The 19,471-nt window shown below is 37.7% G+C and overlaps 1 pseudogene; it reads left to right on the top strand.

The window, feature by feature from the left end:
• The first annotated feature begins 3,002 nt into the window (after window positions 1-3,002).
• Window positions 3,003-19,471, top strand: part of LOC149252438 (uncharacterized) — a 39,530-nt pseudogene continuing 23,061 nt past the window's right edge.

Below are 19,471 nucleotides of genomic sequence, written 5' to 3'. Positions count from 1 at the left end.
AATCCGAATATGAAAAAGTGTTGCAGGAACTCCATGATGGACCAGTAGGTGGACATTATGCAGGATATGAAACAACACACAAAATTTTGCGCGCAGGATACTATTAGGCTACTTTGTTTAAAGATGCGCATAGCTATGTAAGGAAATTTCAAGTTTGTCAAACTGCCGCTGGAAGATAAAAGAAACCATCATTGCCATTGCAACCAGTTAATATCAACCAACCATTTGAGCAATGGGGATTGGATATAATAGGTGAGATCATTCCTCACTCTTCTAAACAGCATAGCTACATCATTACAGCTACATATTATTTTACTAAATGGGTAGAAGCGGTTCCACTCAAGATAGCTAATGTTGAACATATCATCAATTTCATAGATCAGTTCATAATTACCAGGTTTGGCTTACCTTCTTCTTTCATGTTTGATAATGCATCATATTTTTCTGGCAATGCTATGACTGAATTTGCACTTAAAAGAGGTTTTAAATTTAAGTATTCTACCAATTATTACCCCTAATGGAACGGGTTTGCTGAATCAACAAATAAAAACCTAATCAGAATCATTAAGCGAACCATTGATCAGAATCATAAAAATTTTCACAAATCTTGGATTTATGCTCTTTGGGCAAATCGAATAACTCAAAAGGATTCCATTGGAACTTCTCCCTTTAATTTATTTTATGGGAAAGAAGTAGTTCTCCCAACTCATATAGCAATTCCTTCTTTAGCATTAGTTCAATTTATTGAAGAAACACCTCCTTCATCTTTACAACTAAGACAATTGCAGATCCTTAAGCTAGAAGAGCAACGAGAACTAGCTAAAATTACCCATGCACATCATCAAGCATTAGTAAAGGCCTCTTTCGATTCAAACATGGTATCTAGGAAGGATTTTCAAATTGGAGATTTAGTATTGAAATGGGATAAGGCTCACGAAGAAAAAGACAAACATTCCAAATTCCAACGAATGTGGCTTGGACCATTCCAAATTGTTGAAATCACAGGTCCATTGATTTTCATGTTGCAAGATTTAGTAGGGAAAAGAGAATCTTTACCTGTTAATGGGAAAATCCTTAGAAAATACTTTCCATAGAAGATGATCTCTTCTATTTTTGTAAATTATTGTTTATAGCTTTATTTTCATAATAAAACAGGTTGTAAATGGTCACTTTTGGATTTCACGAAAAAGATTAATGTCTCTCGTAAATTTTGTTTTTCGCTTGTATAATAGAACTGATTTGGAAAATTAATCATTATTATTGAAAAATATAGTCAAGTGCTACAAGCTTGAAAATTTTACTAGTTTCAACCTTACATATTTTGATTTAAAAACAACCTTTAGTGGGAATTTGTTTTATATCGGTCATGAAAGGCATCAATAACAAAACGAAGGTTCTCTGTAGAAAAGTTGTCTTCAAAAACTTTATAATTGTCATGCAGAGCTATTGTTAAGAAACCAATGAATTCCTCCCCACTTAGGGAATTACAAGTTTCAAAGAGTAATCCACATATGCACTCTAAACTTAAAGAATAAGAGGTCTCATCTAGAGCCGGCTTATCATGATCATAAATATTATAACTAGATGACATTTCCAAAACGTCATACCAAAACAGGTCAGTGACTCAAGATTGTTGCAATCAAAAGACAAGGGGTCTCATCACGAGCCAGCTTGTTTAGTGAAGTTATAAATCAAGTGAATGGCACTGTCAAAATTTGGCTACCAAACCAAAACATTGTTCTTTAAGAATTAAAAGAAAATGAAAGCAATAAGTGTGAATGTGGATTTATCTTTGAAAATTGTATACTTCTTGAAGTAGGATACTGGATCATTTCTGGGTAACAAGTAACCCTGTTGAGGCTATAAACACCTGCTAGCAGCAAAGGCTCTACCTATGACAAATGAGCATACTTAAAACTGATCTACACAGATGTCTTTGTTTTTATCTTTATAAACCAAGTAGTGACTGATGTAAATGCAATGACTAGCTTTGCGAAGAAAATAATCAGAATTAGCATGGAAGGAACAAACTATTGTTAATGGCAAAGATAATTATGCACTTTATATTTCTGTAATAAAGTTTGATTTTCCAGAAAACTTTTCTGTATTGGAAGTTTTAGAAAATTCAAAAGATAGTCAGAGATAACTGGTTCTTTCTAGTGAATCGCCAATTGTTGTGGCTAGCAACAACCCCCCTTTTTATTTAGTATTAGTAATAACACTAAATAAATGGGGACCTTTCTAAAAAAATAAAAAACTAGCACTTAGAATTCCCTTTTAATAAAACACACTATCATAAACCTAGGAAAAACATCTGCAAACACAAAGTCTTAAGCATTGTAAAAAATCTCAAATAAAGTTGTTCTCTTAATGATGAACATCGCATCGCAAAAGGGTAATGGAGGACATCACATATAAAGAACTTTCGGAATTGCGAAAACGCGATGATGCGAGATTGCACGCCACACAGACTTATCGCATATTGCAGATTTCATACATCATAGTACCACCTATGATAAAACGCCTCGATATTGAAAAATGTGATAAATCATCTCACAAATCACATCTCGCAGCCGAATAATGAAACAAATGATTGTTAACAAAGAAAGATTAGCAATATTGCGATCTGCGATATTGCAAAGCAAACTAAAAAATTACTTTATCACAGATCAAAAGTGCTCATCATTCGATAAAATATTTCTCATCATTTGATACTGAGTTATGGGCATTAATGTCAACTTAGTGGTTTATTGATGGTTATTTATGAGAAATGATTTAGATCTAAGCGAAAGGTTATTTCACGTAGGGTAATATATTTGATGTGATCTTGAAATTAAGAGCTTTCCCGTCACCTTATTACTTACCATCATTCGTTATCTTTCTCATTGTGTCTTAGTTCTCTACTTGTGAGCTTACAGGAGTGGTACTTAGAAAAACACACAGAGCAGTGTGCAGAATGTGATGGGAAAGAAAGGAAAAGCTTTGGTATCTGAAAAACAAAGATGACTCCATTATTCACAAACACCACCTGTACCAGAGAAGCAGGCATATCTACTTGGGAAGGCATGTATAGTCTACTGGAGGAAGAAAACCCGAGAGTCATGGAGGTTACGGTTACGAAAGATGCACATAGGTCATCCAAAGCATCACTTACAGACCTTGCATGCTCATTCATGCACCGTATCGCAGCAAGTCCAAAAGTACTTCCCTATACAGATATGGTCAAATGGATGATAGACGACGCTGATATAACAGACAGACAATTCATGTCGCGAAACCAGGAGGTTATTGGGTCATTTACCCCACATAATTTCAAACGCATGTATCATTTACCAGAGCCGCAGGCTAGCTATAACAAGCAGTTCGTGGAGAAATTCGCCAAGGAGAACGAAGATTTGGAAAAATGCACTAAAAGTTGGTCAACGAAGGAAGAGCCGTTAAAAAAGGACAAATATGGTATGTACAGTACTGGTTCCCTCTCTTCTCCAAATTGTTTCGTTGTTGCAATGTTATGTAGGCTATTTGGAAAACCTGATATCAATAAGTTTTCCTTCGAGTGGCTACCCCTATTGGATACGGCCACCAATGCCACTATAATGGACTGGTCCCAAATATTGTTTGATAACTTGACCTCCACTATTTGGAATTATCGGTCTAAAAGGACTCATTCTTAGAGGATTTATCCTCCTTTCTTTCTAACTGCCTATGTCATGGATGCTATCTGTTTTGTTTCTAGATTTCCTCTCATGGGTTGGAAATGGACGGTACAAAATCCCTTGCCCATTCAAGTCTACCATAATGAACTATGGGATTCTAAGTTCACCCCATATTTTTATAAAATCTGCCATGGAGTTATGCTACCCATTCATAAGATGTTGTATAATAAAGATGCCCCAGGATTTTCTCCTGAAGCTGAAATTGATATTCTTCCTGTTGGAAGATGGTTCAGAGAAGAATTTTTCACTTATATCAGAGTATTCGAAAGCATTGCCTCTCCTCATGTACTTCCCTTGTATGTTCCTGATGAGTTGATGGCCCGTGAAATAGCCTACCAAAACTGTGGGGTTGGAGGAATGAGCAAAGAACTTAAAGACAAGAAAAAGGAAATCTGGCCGCAATTCCCTATGGCATGTGGGGCTTTTTCATTGTTTGATCTAGGTCACGCTTTCAGAGAAGTAGAAAACATGTTGAGTCTATGATTGTCTATGTTCCCAGGGAGACAGTTTGATCCCTTTGATGTAATAAAGAATTTTACCATGGCTGTTAAAATAAAGGTTTTCACTAAGGAAGATGATCTTTTCGACGATTTTTTCTAGCAGAAGAGCACACTCAAAGAAATCTTACACATGGCCCAAATCAAGTTTGGCCCAATGGAATTTCAAGAGTTTAAACTCTGTAGAGAACGAAAATTGGCAAATCTCCCCTTGGATAAATTTCTCCTAGAACCAATGAGGGAACCCACTCCCAGCATCAGTATAAGTGGAAGCTTAGGCCAGACAGGTCTAAATCTAAGTCTGGAAGAGAATCACCAAAAGGGTCTAGACAGTCAGAGAGCAACCACAATAAGAGTGAAGGATCAGTCAGGGATACTGCCCAATCCAAGGAGAATCCTGAGCAGCAAGTGGTGTCACCAAAACAGGAAGTTCCCTCTCCTCTCATCTAGCCAACAAAGCCATTAAGAACAGAGCTGGAGAAAGAGTGGGAAACCTTTAATGAATTGATCAACACCGAGGAGAAAAATGTGGAGACTTCAAGGAATCTAGCACAGACAAACACAGAAATGGTGATTGAAATAGTTGTGAATGCTCCAGAAACTGAGCACATTCCCATAGGCCCGTCATCTGAAATCATGCTAAAGATAGGGGAAATCCCTCCTCTAGATGTGTTTTACAGTCTACAGCACAAAGCAGTGGTTAGGAGACAGAGAAAGAAGTGAAAACTAGACAGTGTGCTCTCACCTGAAGGAGAGCAGCTAGATGTCCTGCAGCGAGACCCTACCACTGATCTGATAGAGAACCTGACTAAATCATCCCAAATTATAGGAGCTTATGCTTCTGCTACTATTGAAAAAGCATCCGAAGTTCAGCTATTGCTTAAGGATAAAGAGGATAAAATACTATTTTTGTAGCAACAGTTACAGCAGGCCAGCGCTAGCTGGGAAGTAGAAGAAAAATTGGAAAAGTTACAACATGACTTTCAGCAAATGTAGTTGGGTTATCAAAGCAGTCTGGCCGAAAAAGAAAATCAATTACAGGCCACGCTAGAAATGCACAAACATGACCCTAAAGTCGGAGAATTTGTCACAGAATCCCTTGCCTTAAATGATCAACTCTTGCAACAGCGGGAAACCCTTTGCCAAATAATATCGCAATGGAACTCTCACTGTGAAATGAGTGACAAAATCACAAGTCAATTTGTGGATTTGCGACTTGATTATGATTTAATTGATAAGAAATTTTTTGATTATTTGAATTGGCAGGAATCAGAGGAAGGCAAGAAAGCAGGGTCGCCCAAGATCAATGAATCCCACAAAGAAATGTTGTTTAATAAATGGGATGCACAGATCAAGAAATCAGAACAAGCAACGGAAGAAGCAACGACAATAGCAATCAATTTCATTGAATGTGTCAATAAAATTCTGCACAGAGCCAACCTGATATCGGAAACTGCTCTAGGATTTCTCCCAAAAACACAACAACTACAGACAAGTTGGAGACAGAAAGCTGAAGAAAGGGCAGAGTCAATAAAAAAGTTAACTAAGTTAAATTGTGCAACTTACTGCCAATACTTGGTGAAACCACACAGTTAGTGTATGACTCTGAAGTGCCTTACCAATTCCACCGAGAAGATAGCGCTAGTGCTTGCTAATTCTATTTTCCCAGGACAATTAAAATTGGAGGTTGGCCAACCGACACTCTTGAAGTCGATGTTGAATGCTTGCGACCTAAGAGAACAGATGCATAGTTGATTTTCAGATACAATTTCAGTTTAATTTTGATTTATTTTTGCTTTAAATGAGGATGGTCATTTAAACCTCCTCCTATATTTTTTTAATAACTATTTTTAGTCTTTAGTTAGTAATATTTAAACCCCTCTCATGCATTTAGAGAGGGGTCCAAAAATTTGTTAAAAACAGTTTTTTAGAACATGCACTTCTACACCCTCTGAGGAGGTTTTGATGAATGAATGGAAGGATATTATATCTGTGTTTAATGTTTGCTACTGAAATGCACTTCTGTACTCTTAGTAGATATTGAATTATGAGAAGATAAATCTATATTGCTGAATCTTATGAGTAGGACTTATTATCAATGTTACTTTTATCTCTTAATGATTTATGCTTATGCGTCAAGTGATATGTTATTTTCAATTGTTTATATATGAAAGCCTGAATGTTTAAGTTATCATTTGGCACTTTTGTACGGTGGTAACTATTCTGTTTATGCTGAGTGTATGAATAACTTATTTTGCGATATGATTATCATAATTGTTTCGGCTAATTTCTTATACGAAACAATTTACTTTTAATGGATTCTTTTCTCGTAGCAATTGAATAATATTTATTACCGATTGCTGTTAGAAACTATTTTAGATCTTATAAGTGAAAAATTAATCCCGGGATAGTTTTAGAAGGAGCTACTTTCAAGGTCCAGACCGGGTGGGTATCCCCCTTGTTGTAGACTCAATTTTCGGGGCTTCAACAGGACACAACACCATGATGAACATGTGGTCGATATCACTGGCTAGTAGCCCCAATGTGTCGGTGGAAATCTTGGCTGGATACTCCAACGGGCCCCTTGTGGGCATCATCTTTCCCCAGATGTGCATTTGTACCTAAGGCATCGACCTAGGAGGGTGACAGTCAAAAGTAGGCCTCGTCTCTAGAAACCTCTCAAAAAATAAACAAAAAAAATCTGAAGAAAAGGGGAAGTTTGACCTCCCATGTATCATGGAAATACATCTATCTAAAAATATACAAAACTGCCACAAAAAAATGGCATACCGTTTGATACATCATAGCCTCTACACCAAACACTCAACATAAAACAAAAGAGGGAAACTAATGCGCTTCCCATCACTTGAAGAGTGTATAATGGTAGCCACTAAAAGTGAGAGACATGTAACCTCCTATGCACCAAAAGAAGAGATTTGTAGTTGTCCACCAAACACCTAAAAATTCGTTAGAGAAACTATGTGATCCCCAATATATCTCTAAGAGTAGATAAGTTGAATATCTGCTACAATACTGAGAGGGTCCATCAGGGAACTAGGGAAAATCACCCCCACTCCTGGATAGGCCAGTGATAAAATATATGTCCTCCTCATAGGGATGGTACCACATGTCAGGACTGACATGGAAATCTTGACGGTGGACATTCCACCAACGGATCAGCTGCACCAACAACTGTGAGTGCCCCTTCAGGGATATAACCTCCTCATAATACTCAGGAGGCCTACATTCCTCAAGATGCCTTGGGTCACTACCGTAATAGGGCGAGGGTACAAATATATCTCCCTCTCCCATGCCTCCCACTATCATACCACATTGTATTGGTCAACCCTTTTCTCCTGCTATTGTTGCTCCTCTCTCCATTGACGTCTCTGCATGATTGACATATAAAATACATCAACCTCATACATAAAACATACATTTTTTTTTATTATTAAATGAAAAATGTGTTTATAAATATGGACATATAACTTTCAATTTAAAAAAAATCAACCTCGGTGCACCAAAAAACAAGAATGCACCAGACATTGTGCATACATTGATTTGATGGACCACTTTTGGTGCACATATATACATAAAATTAGTTATTTTTATTTTTCAATGTGGTGCATCGACATAAAATTTTGCACCAGTGCATTAATTTTATGTCAACATACCACACTGAAACGTTTAGGTTAATGAACACATCAAGTTATACATTTTTAATATTATGTAGTGCATTTGGTAAAAATAAACGCACGAGGAAGTTACTTTTACCAGATGCACCCTTAAAAAATTAATATTTTTTATAGAGGTGCATCCTCAAATGTAACTTCTTGTTGCATTGATCTTACACGCCGATTAGCGGTGCTTTCAATCTGTTACCCAATGCACTACCTAAAAAAATAAAAAATTTAAAGCGGTGCGTCGTGGAACTTCACGATCCAGTGTGTTTCCATTTACCAAACTCACCGCATAATATTAAAAAATTACGGTGCTTCAACTTTATGCATTGATTTTTGGTTCACCCTATTAATTTATAAGGTGTAAAGTGAATGGTGCGAGCCGAATATCTGAAATGCATTACACTGAAAAATAAATTAAAAAACAATGAATTTTTTTACTTAATTTTCAATTCTACTCCACTAAAAATTTAAGTTAGCAAGAAACATAGACATTAACTAGAAATTTGGTTGTCGGGGAGGCATGGTTTCCACCAAATTGAAAAAATCAAATTTGACCATTGTTTGAAAAAATTTGAAAGGCATGCAATGAGCAACAAATGGAAAGATGGAAAGCAAGGGAAGCACCAATGGAAGCACGCTTCATAAAGGCTAAAGTAGCACCGGTTCTTGAGACCTCTACAACACTACAAATTGTAAAAGTGAATTCTATGTTCTGTAAGTGTTTTGTTTTTATTAATCTTGTTCTAGTGTGCTCAAGTACCCGATGCACCGTGTGGATTATGTACGAAGTGCATTGCCATTTTTAAAATTGAAAACCTTGTCACACGGAACCATGTTATTTACACACATGAGTGTTTCAAAAGAGGAATAACATCGGTGAGTCATGGGAGTATAGCACCAAAATGGTGAAAATGAATTCTACTACCTGCATATTTCTAAAATTAACCCATTTTTCAGTGCTCTTGAGCGGTATATGTACCATATATTCCTATTTACTTAGTGCATCATTGCTTTTTTATTTTTCAAAAAAATAAACATCCAACAATGCAACTTGTCTATTAAGCATCGAGGTGTACCATTCTATTAACAACACCTATGTTGGCTATGTAAGAAGAGAACCGCTAATTTTAAATTAAAAATATTTCCATGGTGCACCATGTTTTATACGCACCAAGTCATTCAAAAAAGGAAAAGCATCGATGCTTTGTGGGAGTATAGTACCGAAATGGTCAAAATGAATTTTACGACCAACATTTTTTAAATTTAACACTTGTCCGGTGCTATCAAGTAGTATACGCACTGGTGCTTAGGATTCACCTAGTGCACCATTATTTTTAAATTAAAAACCCTGCAACGATGCACCATGTTATATACGTACAAGGGCATTCAAAAAAGGTCATAGCACCGGGGCTTCATGGGAGTATAGCACCAGAATGGTGAAAATGAATTTTACGACCAACATTTTTTTAAATTTAACACTAGTCCGTTGTTATCAAGTAGTATACGCACCAGTGCTCCAGAGTTACTTACCACACCATTATTTTTTATTTTTAAAAAAATAACCCTTCAATGGTGCACCATTATCTATTATGCACTGAGATGTATAGTTCTATGAATGACACCAGTGTTTATTATATGAGTAGTGCACCGATTTTTTTAAATTCAAAACGTTGCCATGGTGCACCATGTTGTTTATGCATCAGGGCTTTTGTAAAACTGGAAATCAATGATGCTTTATGTGAGTAGCAATAAAATGGTGAAAATGAATTTTATGACCGACATTTTTTTTATAAATTTAGCCCTTGTCTTGTGCTTTCGATTAATATACACATCGGTTTGTCGTATTGATTCAACACACCATTGTTTTAATTTTTATAAAAAATAACTTTTCCATGGTGCACTATTGTATGTTAAGCACTAGGCATACAATTTTATTAACTGCACCAGTGCCTATTTTATATGAAGTGCACTACCATTTGTAAATTAACAACTCTTCCATGTGCACCATGTTGTTTATGCACCGAAGATTTTATAAATAGGGATAACATCAGTGATTCATGAAAATATAGCACCAAAATGGTGAAAATGAATTTTATGACTGACATTTTTTATAAATTTAACCCTTGTCTAGTGCTATTGAGTAGTGTACACATCGGTGCACTTGTTCTAATTAGAGCACCATTATCTTTTATTTTTATAAAAAATAACCCTTTCACAGTGCACAATTGTATATTAAGCACTGGGTTGTATAGTTTCATTAACAACAATGATGCGTATTATTTAAAGGACAATGGTATTTTTAAAATTAAAAATCCTACCACGGTGCACTATGTTTTTTACACACTGGGGCTTTCGTAAACAATTATTGGACCGGTGCTTCGTGAGAGTATAACACCAAAATGGTGAAAATGAATTTTATGATCGTTTTTTTTAACCCTGTTAAAGGCACATGGAATTTAAACAACAAAGGTGGATGATAAACATGAGTGTCTATATATTATTGACAATGATATACATGTTGGGTTGTGTTATATTCTTTCCACGACTAGCCCATGTAGTTAACCGGGGGTTAGAGGGGGGGCAGAGCCCCCCTTTGTTGCGTCGATTATGTAGCGATGAGGGCGTCATAGGGGGTTTGAGGTGTACCCGTAACCCCACATTATGGGGTCCGGGGCAGCGCCCCAGAAAATTTTTGTTTTGGACCCTATGTTAGGTTGGTGGACCCACCTATGGTTTTGTGCATGATTTTCGCACATGTTTTTTGGATGCGATGGTTTTTGATCCATGGTATTGGACGCGATGGTTTTTGGTCCATGGTATTGGATGCTTCAGCATGTATAAATATGTAATTTAACATTGAAAGGAACATAATGAAAAATCAAGCTGGTATTCCCAATTCTGGGATCCAGGGGATAATCTCTGTGTATATGTGTTTTATGTGTTATGCTTTCACATTGTTTATTTTCTGTGTTTTAGAATTCATATACAGGTAATTTTTTGTACGGGGTTAAAACCTACATTTGGTATCAGAGCTATTTTGGCTTCAAGGGGATGCCTTTGTTGCTAAGGGGTTTTGCTTGGGCCTGTGGTATACCCAGTTTAGTGGGATATCTGCGAGATAGATTTTGGTGGTGAAAGAAGCTGGCGAGCAGTGGAAAGATAGAGATCAAGAAATTTAATGGTTAAAGTTTTGAGTTGTGGAAACTCAAGATGGAGCATCTAATGGTGGATAAAGATCAGTGGATTGCGGTAGATCCGAGTACTAACCAACGGGAGTGTCCGATGAAGAATGGAAGAAGTTGGATCGGAAGGCAAAGAGCACAATACGATTGTGTGTCTTAGATTCAGTATTGTTGAATGTATCAGGGGAAGCTACGGTGAAGGCTTTGTGGGACAAGTTAGGGACTTTGTACCAATAAGTCTCTAGTGAATAAACTGTTCCTGCGAAAAAAGTTGTATAACCTGAGGATGAAAGATGGAGACTCGGTGACAGAGCATCTGAACGCATTTAATACTATGGTAAGTCAGTTAGCATTTGTTGATATTAAAATTTCAGATGAAGATAAGTGCATCAGTTTTTTGTGTTCTCTACCAGATTCGTGGGATAGTTTGGTTATTGCAATAGGTAGCAATGCAACTACCTTGCATTTTCATGAAATAGTCTCATCCTTGCTGACGAAGGAGATGAGACGAAAAAATATGGAGAGACAAAATGGTGATGCCTTGCCTGTATGAGGACGGTCCTAGAATAGAAACAAAAATAAGTCATCGAGTGGGAGATATAAATTAGAGGGAGATCTAAATCTCCAGGAAAACTTGTAAAGGTGGTGTGCTGGAAATGTGGAAAGGAAGGGCACTACAAAAGGGACTGTAAATCAAAAGCTCCTGACAAAGGAAAGGGATTTGATGATTCTCCTTCCACAGAGGCGAAAACCACCTCAGATGAAGGTGGGGATGTGTACTTGGCTTCTTCAAGTACACATGTAGAGCATGAGGCATGGTTGATTGACTCAGGTGCATCCTTTCACTTCACTCCCCATAGAGAGTGGTTTTGCGAGTATGAGAAATATGATGGTGGTGATATCTTCTTGGGGGATGACAGGAAGGCTAGAATCATTGGTCATGGAAAAGTAAAGTTGAAGCTGCAAGGTGGAAGGGTTTGAACACTTCCGGGTGTTCTGCATATTCCTGCATTAGCCAGAAATCTGATTCTGTTAGCAAGCTGGATGATGCAGGTGTAAAAACAATGTTCGAGAAGGATACCTGCAAGATGGTTCAGGGAGCACTGGTATTGATGCAGGGAGTTCGGATTGGAACTCCATACAAGCTACAAGGTAGCATTGTTATTGATGGGTGCAACAGTTATGTGGTTCCTGAAAGTGGAGCAGAAAATCTAGTGGTCTCTAAAGAGAAGACCATGCTATGGCATTAAAGGCTTGGACATATTGGAGAGAAGGGCCTTCAGATACTTCATGGTAAAGGTATGGTAGAAGGTATGAGTATTAGCTCTCTAGATTTTGATTTCTGTGAAAATTGTGTATATGGGAAGCAGAATCGGGTGAGTTTCCCCTCTAGTGGTAAGAGGGCGAAACATATATTAGAGCTTGTGCACAGTGATGTGTTTGGACCTGTGAAGGTTCCATCACTGGGTAAGTCTGTGTACTATGTATCATTTATAGACGACTTCTCAAGGAATACATGGATATATTTCCTTAAGAAGAAATTTGAAGTATTTGATAGGTTTAAAGAATTTAAGGCTCTGGTGGAAAATCAGACAGAGAAGAAGATAAAGGTGCTGAGGATAGATAATTGTGGAGATTTTTGCAGCAAAGAATTTGAAGAATTCTGTAAGAAGTGTGGTATAGCATGACAGAAGACTACTCCATATACACCTCAACAAAATGGAGTTGCAGAAAGAATGAATAAGACGTTTATGGAAAGGGCAATAAGCATGCTCAGTGGTGTCAGTGTAGGATAGGAATTCTGGGTAGAGGCGGTGGATACTGCATGTTACCTAGTCAACAGGTCACCTTCATCAACGTTGGAAGATAAGACTCCACAAGAGGTATGGATTGGTAAGAAATCCTCTGTTTCACATCTGATGTTATTTGGATGTGATGCATATGTACATGTTCCAAAGGAGAAACGAACCAAGTTGGATAGTAAATATGAAAAGTGCATCTTTATTTGGTATAAGGATGGTTTAAAGGGTTATAAGCTTTGGAACCTAGTCACACGAAAGGTTGTGTACAACCGAGATGTGGTGTTTAGAGAGTTAAAAGATGTTATTAAACATGAATTCCAACCAAAGGAACCCGAGAAGATAAAGTTTGAGCTTAAGGAGGAAGGATCAGACTCTATAGCACAGGAGGAATTAGAAGATGAAGAGCCACAAATTCTGGGTGTGAGAAGATTAGTTCGAGAAAGAAGGCAGCCAGAAAGGTATAGTCCATCTGCTTTCTTTTCAAATTTTGCTTTATCTATTACTGATGATGATGCCAGAACTGTGAAGGAAGCAGTAGATTCAAATGATGGCAAACTTTGGAAAGAGGCCATGGTTGATGAAATGGCATCTTTGCACAAAAATTAGGCTTGGGATCTAGTGGAGTTGCCGGCCGAAAGGAAACCCATTGGCAGCAAATGGGTTTTCAAAAAGAAGAAAAATGCGGAAGGAAAAAGGGAGAAATACAAAGCTCGGTTGGTAGCAAATGGTTATTCCCAAGTGTTGGGAATTGTTTTTGGTGATATTTTTTCTCCTGTTGCCAAGGTAACTTCTATTAGATTACCTTTATCTGTTGCTGCTTCTTTTGATTTTGAGGTAGAACAGATGGATGTGAAGACAACATTTCTTCATGGGGATATGGAAAAGGAAATATACATGAAGCAACCTGAAGGCTTTGCGGTGAAGGGTAAGAAGGAATTGGTATGCAAGTTAAAGAAGTCTATGTATGGGTTAAAATAGTCACCAAGGATGTGGTATCAGAAATTTGATACATTTATATGGGGACTTGGCTTCACCAGAAGCAAAGCAAATCACTGTGTGTATTTTAAATTAATTGGTGACCATGTTATTTATCTGGTCTTGTATGTGGATGATATGTTGCTGGTTGGAAATGACAAAGAAATTATCCAGGATTTGAAGACCCAATTGTCCTCCAAATTCGACATGAAAGATCTTGGTGCTGCAAACTATATTTGGGGCATGGAAATTAAAAGAGATCGGGCAAAGAGGAAGCTCTGGTTAAACCAGAGGAAGTATGTTGAGACAATACTGCAAAGGTTTAATATGCAGGATAGTAAACCGGTGAAGGTTCCTATTCCTGTAAGTGTGAGGTTATCTGCTGAACAATGTCCCAAGACACAAGAAGAGGAAGAGGACATGTCCCATGTTCCATATGCAAGTGTAGTCGGTAGCTTGATGTATGCAATGGTCTGTAATAGACCAGACATTGCACATGCAGTGGGAGTATTGAGCAGGTTTATGTCAAAACTAGGGAAGGAGCATTGGACAACAGTGAAGCGGGTTTTCAGGTATTTGTGTGGCACTAGTGATTATGGTTTGTGCTATCAAGGAAGATCAGGATTAGACAGAATGTTGAATATTCGTGGCTTTGTTGATGCATACTGCGTTAGAGATCTGGATCAAAGGAGATCTACAAGTGGGTATGTGTTTAACCTATTTAGAGGTGTTGTCAGTTGGATGAGTAAGAAACAATCTGTAGTGGCACTATCAACTACAGAGGCATAATACATGGCAGATACTCATGCAAGAAAGGAAGCAATTTGGTTGCAGAGATTATGTTCAAGTATGGGGTTAGTATAGGGAGCTATAAGGATAGATTGTGACAGCCAAAGTGCAATTTTTTTAGCAAAGAACCCCGCATATCATTCAAAGACAAAGCACATTGATGTTCAGTATCACTTTGTGAGGGATATGATAGAAGACAAAAAGGTGTTGTTGGTAAAGGTGGACACTTTGAAGAATACTGTAGATGCATTAACAAAATCTGGGAGCTCTGAGAAGTTCTCTTGGTGTAGAGAGACAATGGGTGTTTCAGGGTTGGAAAAATTACTAAGCTCTCTTGTGGCCCCCTGTGGAAAGAAGACAACAAGTGGGATAATGTTGGGTTGTGTTATATTCTTTCCACGACTAGCCCACGTAGTTAACCGGGGGGTTAGGGGGTGGCAGAGCCCTCCTTCGTTGCACCGATTATGTAGCGGGGGGTTCATAGGGGGTTTGAGGTGTACCCGTAACCCCACTTTATGGGGTCCTGGGTAGCGCCCCAGAAAATTTTGGTTTTTGGACCCTATGTTAGGTTGGGCAGACCCACCTATGGTTTTGTGCATGATTTTTTCACATGTTTTTTGGACGCGATGGTTTTCGGTCCATGGTATTGGATGCTTCGGCATGTATAAATATGTATTGTAATATTGAAAGGAACATAATGAAAAATAAAGCTGGTAGTCCCGGTTTTGGGATCCAGGGGAAATCTATGTGTATATTTGTTTTATGTGTTATGCTCTCGCATTGTTTATTTTCTGTGTTTTAGAATTCATATGCAGGTAATTTTTCGTACAGGGTTAAAACCTACAATACATTTATAGTACATTCATGTGACTGTTGGGTTCCACATCCCAAGGTCTCTTGGACTCTCATGGTTGTTCACATTCTACACCAACCCATAGAGGATTAGGTGTCCAAAATCCCCCCCCCCTAATCCGAAGGGCTATGTATGAGTCCAAGAAGAGAGTTGTATTACAAAATGTGCAAAATTGAATGGCGGCACTAGGCTGAATGTGCTCTCTGAAATGTTGGTATAAGGGAGGTGGTTTAAGGATGACCACCAACACTGGAACTCTTATTGCAATTCCCAAAACTCTTCCAAGTCTGGCATGAAGCTCAAGTCTTCTACTAGAGGAAGTTCTCTTGATGTTTGAAGAGGGAAACCTTCAACCAATAAAGGGAGGTCTCACCTTGCATAAAAGGGAGAACCTCAACCTGAAAAGGGAGGTCTCAACTTGTGATGGTATAAGGATGACCAACAACTCTGGAATGCTTAATGCAATTCCTGGAACTCTTCCATAACTAGAAAAAAGCTGAAGTCTTATGTTAGAGGAAGTGTCCTCAATTCTTTGATGAGGTATCATCGACTGAAGGCATGCTCAGGCGCATCTTTGTCTCTGGCTACAACTCTGAATCTAGTATGGTAGGTTGTGGCTCAGGCTCGCTTGATGTGGCCTTGAAGCTTGTAGATGACCATCATTTCCCCCCTTTTCAGATACAAGGTGAGAATATGAAGAGATCTCAATTGCAAAACTTTTCAATATTTGAGAACAAATCTTGTTGTATGAGTGAAATATTTTCTTGGTTGTTGAATCCCATTGCCAAGAAGCGATCCATCCAAGATGAATCTTTTTTCTTGTAGGGGGTTTGTTTCTGAAGCATCTGTTTGAAGAATGACTAGTTTTATGACAGTGCATACATGGATGAAGATCAAAATAATGATCTTTCATGTGGCAAACTCGGTCATAGTATTGGCATTTCACAATTTGTTGTTGTTGCTATAGAAGAGGAGAATAATTTGGAAAAACTAAAGGTGAACTGTCATGAAGGAATCCAACAATCTGAAATTGAATGGGATTTGAGTAATCTCGAATATGAAAGGAAACCTCCTTATCATATCCAATACTTGGTCTGTGCTTTTTGTTGACAAGCTCTTCCTAAGGTTTGATGATGGGCTTGGGAAGTGTAAACTAAACTTTTGCATCTGAATCTAACTCTGCTGCTTTATTGGGCACTGGATTTGAATCAACTATAACATTATTGTCTTGTTTTTTATGGGAGTCTGTTTCAATCATCTGAACAAAAGCAGGTTCAGAATGATGACTCCACTGTTGTAATTCTTCCTGTTGTAGTTGACATTCAAGCTGCAAAAAAGCAATTTGTTCTTGTGCATATTGTAGACAAGTCTGAATTTCTGAGAGAGATCATTTGCTGATTTGGAATGTGTCACCAGAGTATATAGTATCAGAGTTTTCAAGAACTCCATTTTTGCATTAATTCAAGTCATTTTCATTGAACAAATCAGGTAAGTCTCTCGAATTATATGGCTAAAATGGTTGCAACAATAAACAAAGATACCCTGTTGGACAAAATTCACAAAGATAATTTTGTACAATGGCCAAAATACACTCAAATTTGGCAATATGACCAACGATCACTCTAAAACTTGCCACAATTATAGCTATAGTCAAATGTATTCAGTGCATGAAAAGTAAGCCAAGTTTGTTGTAGCTTACAATTAATATCTTAGGTTGCAATCTATAAGACCAAATTCAACAATTTAAATAGTTCTAAATTCAATGACTCTTGCCGACCATTCATTAATGGAGCAAGCTTCCCACATGTGCAGAAACATAGGAAGCTTTTAGATACCGGTAGCCCCGTTTCCCATCATCCCTTCTTCTTTGTCTCCTTATTTCTTTCTTTGGTTGCCTCTAGAGCCCTTCTTCTTCACTTCGTGAATTCTTCTCCTCCTGGATTGAATCCAATCTATTTATAAATAAATATATTTAGACAACATTTATATATAAATATATATACTCATACATATAAATATTTTCTTCCATTCAGAGTGCGTTCTTTCTTCTAGGAAGGATGAGGAGAACTCTACCTCTGTAACGCTGCGCTTTCTGAATCAAAGGCTGCCTATGGGTGGTTTTGTTGTGGAGCGAGGGGTACATCTATTTGGCTTGAAGTCAGTGAAGAAGAAGAGAGTTATGTAGGCAGATCAGCCAATCAATTTAAGGCTGGGAGGAGGAGTTAAAGGTTGTTCCTTCGGGCCTTGTCTTGGCTCTGTACTTGTTGGCATCGGCACTGCCTCTACCACTACTACTATTTCCTTTGCCGCAGATGGATCTCAGGGTTTCTGCCCGCATGGAGGACATCCTGGTTTCAGTTCCTCTGATGAGATTCACAAGGTTAGACATGAGATAGAATTAGAGCTTGTCATTGATGAATCAAGTTGGGGTCGTGGAGACTCCAGCTGCATCCTCTACGAATTAAACTGCCAACGTCACAAGATCATCTCCCTGGCTCTTATTCAAGTGAAATCATGGATAAATTCTCACAAGAAAGGAGAACTACAGAGACTGGGCATGCACAAGGGTGCAAAGGCATATAATTTATCAACGGAAGTTCAACGCTTCATTCCAAGAATTAATCAATGCGTGGAGACCTTTTATTTCAACCCACGAACATGGACTTCAATGCATAATGAATCACATACTATGAATTGAACATGCATACTATGAACTGAATCTCACCTTTCTACTGCCTGTCATTCATTTCGTTCTATTCTAGAATGTACCAATGCCTCAAACCAATGCCATTCTGTTGATACACTGAATCATCTTTTTTTTTTAAACCCCTGATATTGTTGCAATTCTTTTGGAATGGATTCTTGCAAGGCTGATTCTCTTGGAATAAGATCTTCCTTCCTAGAATAGCTGGTTTGCAACTTGCTATAGCTTCTCCAACATATTTTGTGGCATATATTCCTAAATCAAAGGGAATACCAACCAGCATTTAGATATTTAAGCAAGAGGATGTTGGCCCTATTAGGTTCCTATACCAATAGGTATCATTTCTCATGATTGACTATGGAAGTGCCAAACATGATCATCCTTTCCATGTTGCAAAGATTCCATATTTTGTAAATAGAAAAAGAAAATTAAAAAATGTAAAGGGGGTATTCCCTAAAAGAAAAATCAAAGGGCAAGAAGAAGGAATTGGTCAACAAAAGAAAAAGAAAAGTGAACCCCATAGAAAGACCAGGAAAGTGGCTAGCCAAAATGCCACTACTATCTTATTTGTGTAAAGCTAGTTCACAAAGTGAAAACATTGTTTTTAACACACGTTATGGATGGCCCAACAGTTCAATCTGGGCCAGTCCATATTTAAATTTCTTGTCATTGAATAGAGAATGGAGGTCTATCCAAATAGTTCAAGCTTGGCAGATCACTAGCTAAGTAGAGAAGCAAAGGGTCTCAACTGCTTAATCTAATACATGGAAGAAATAATGGTAGATCTAGATAGGAGGGCAATCAAAAGAAAAGTCCTAATCAGGGTTTGCAAGTTCAAGTGCACCCAATCAAAATGAAGAAAAAATGTTAGGAATTGTAGAATGGGTAAGTAGATTGAAGTTGTTGAAACAAGTCTATCAGTAGTGTCATCTTTTTCAATATGATCTACTTCATGGATGTCTCAAGTGCCATGGCGAAGGTGTGATTAAATATCAGATGTTGCATGTCTAACTTCCCCTCTCCTCCCTCACAACAAATATTCACTAACATCCCTTAAAGAGATTGGGATCTGCCCAAACTCTTAACTTCACTTCATTTTCATAAAAACTTAAGTCAAATTGCAGGTTTTCTTAAGAGCTAAAAGCCACATTTATTGTGTAAGGTTTTATTTTTCCTGGCACCTTAAAGCCTAGGTGATTTAATTTCATGCACCTAGCGCCTCCCCTCATATTCATATTAATATTCTAACTTTACTATATAAATCCCCTAT

Source organism: Pinus tabuliformis, chromosome 7, assembly GCF_031772625.1.
Source record: "Pinus tabuliformis cultivar Carrire ecotype Pingquan chromosome 7, CPIR1, whole genome shotgun sequence".
NCBI lineage: Eukaryota > Viridiplantae > Streptophyta > Pinopsida > Pinales > Pinaceae > Pinus > Pinus tabuliformis.
This window is presented reverse-complemented; position numbering and strand designations above follow the sequence as displayed.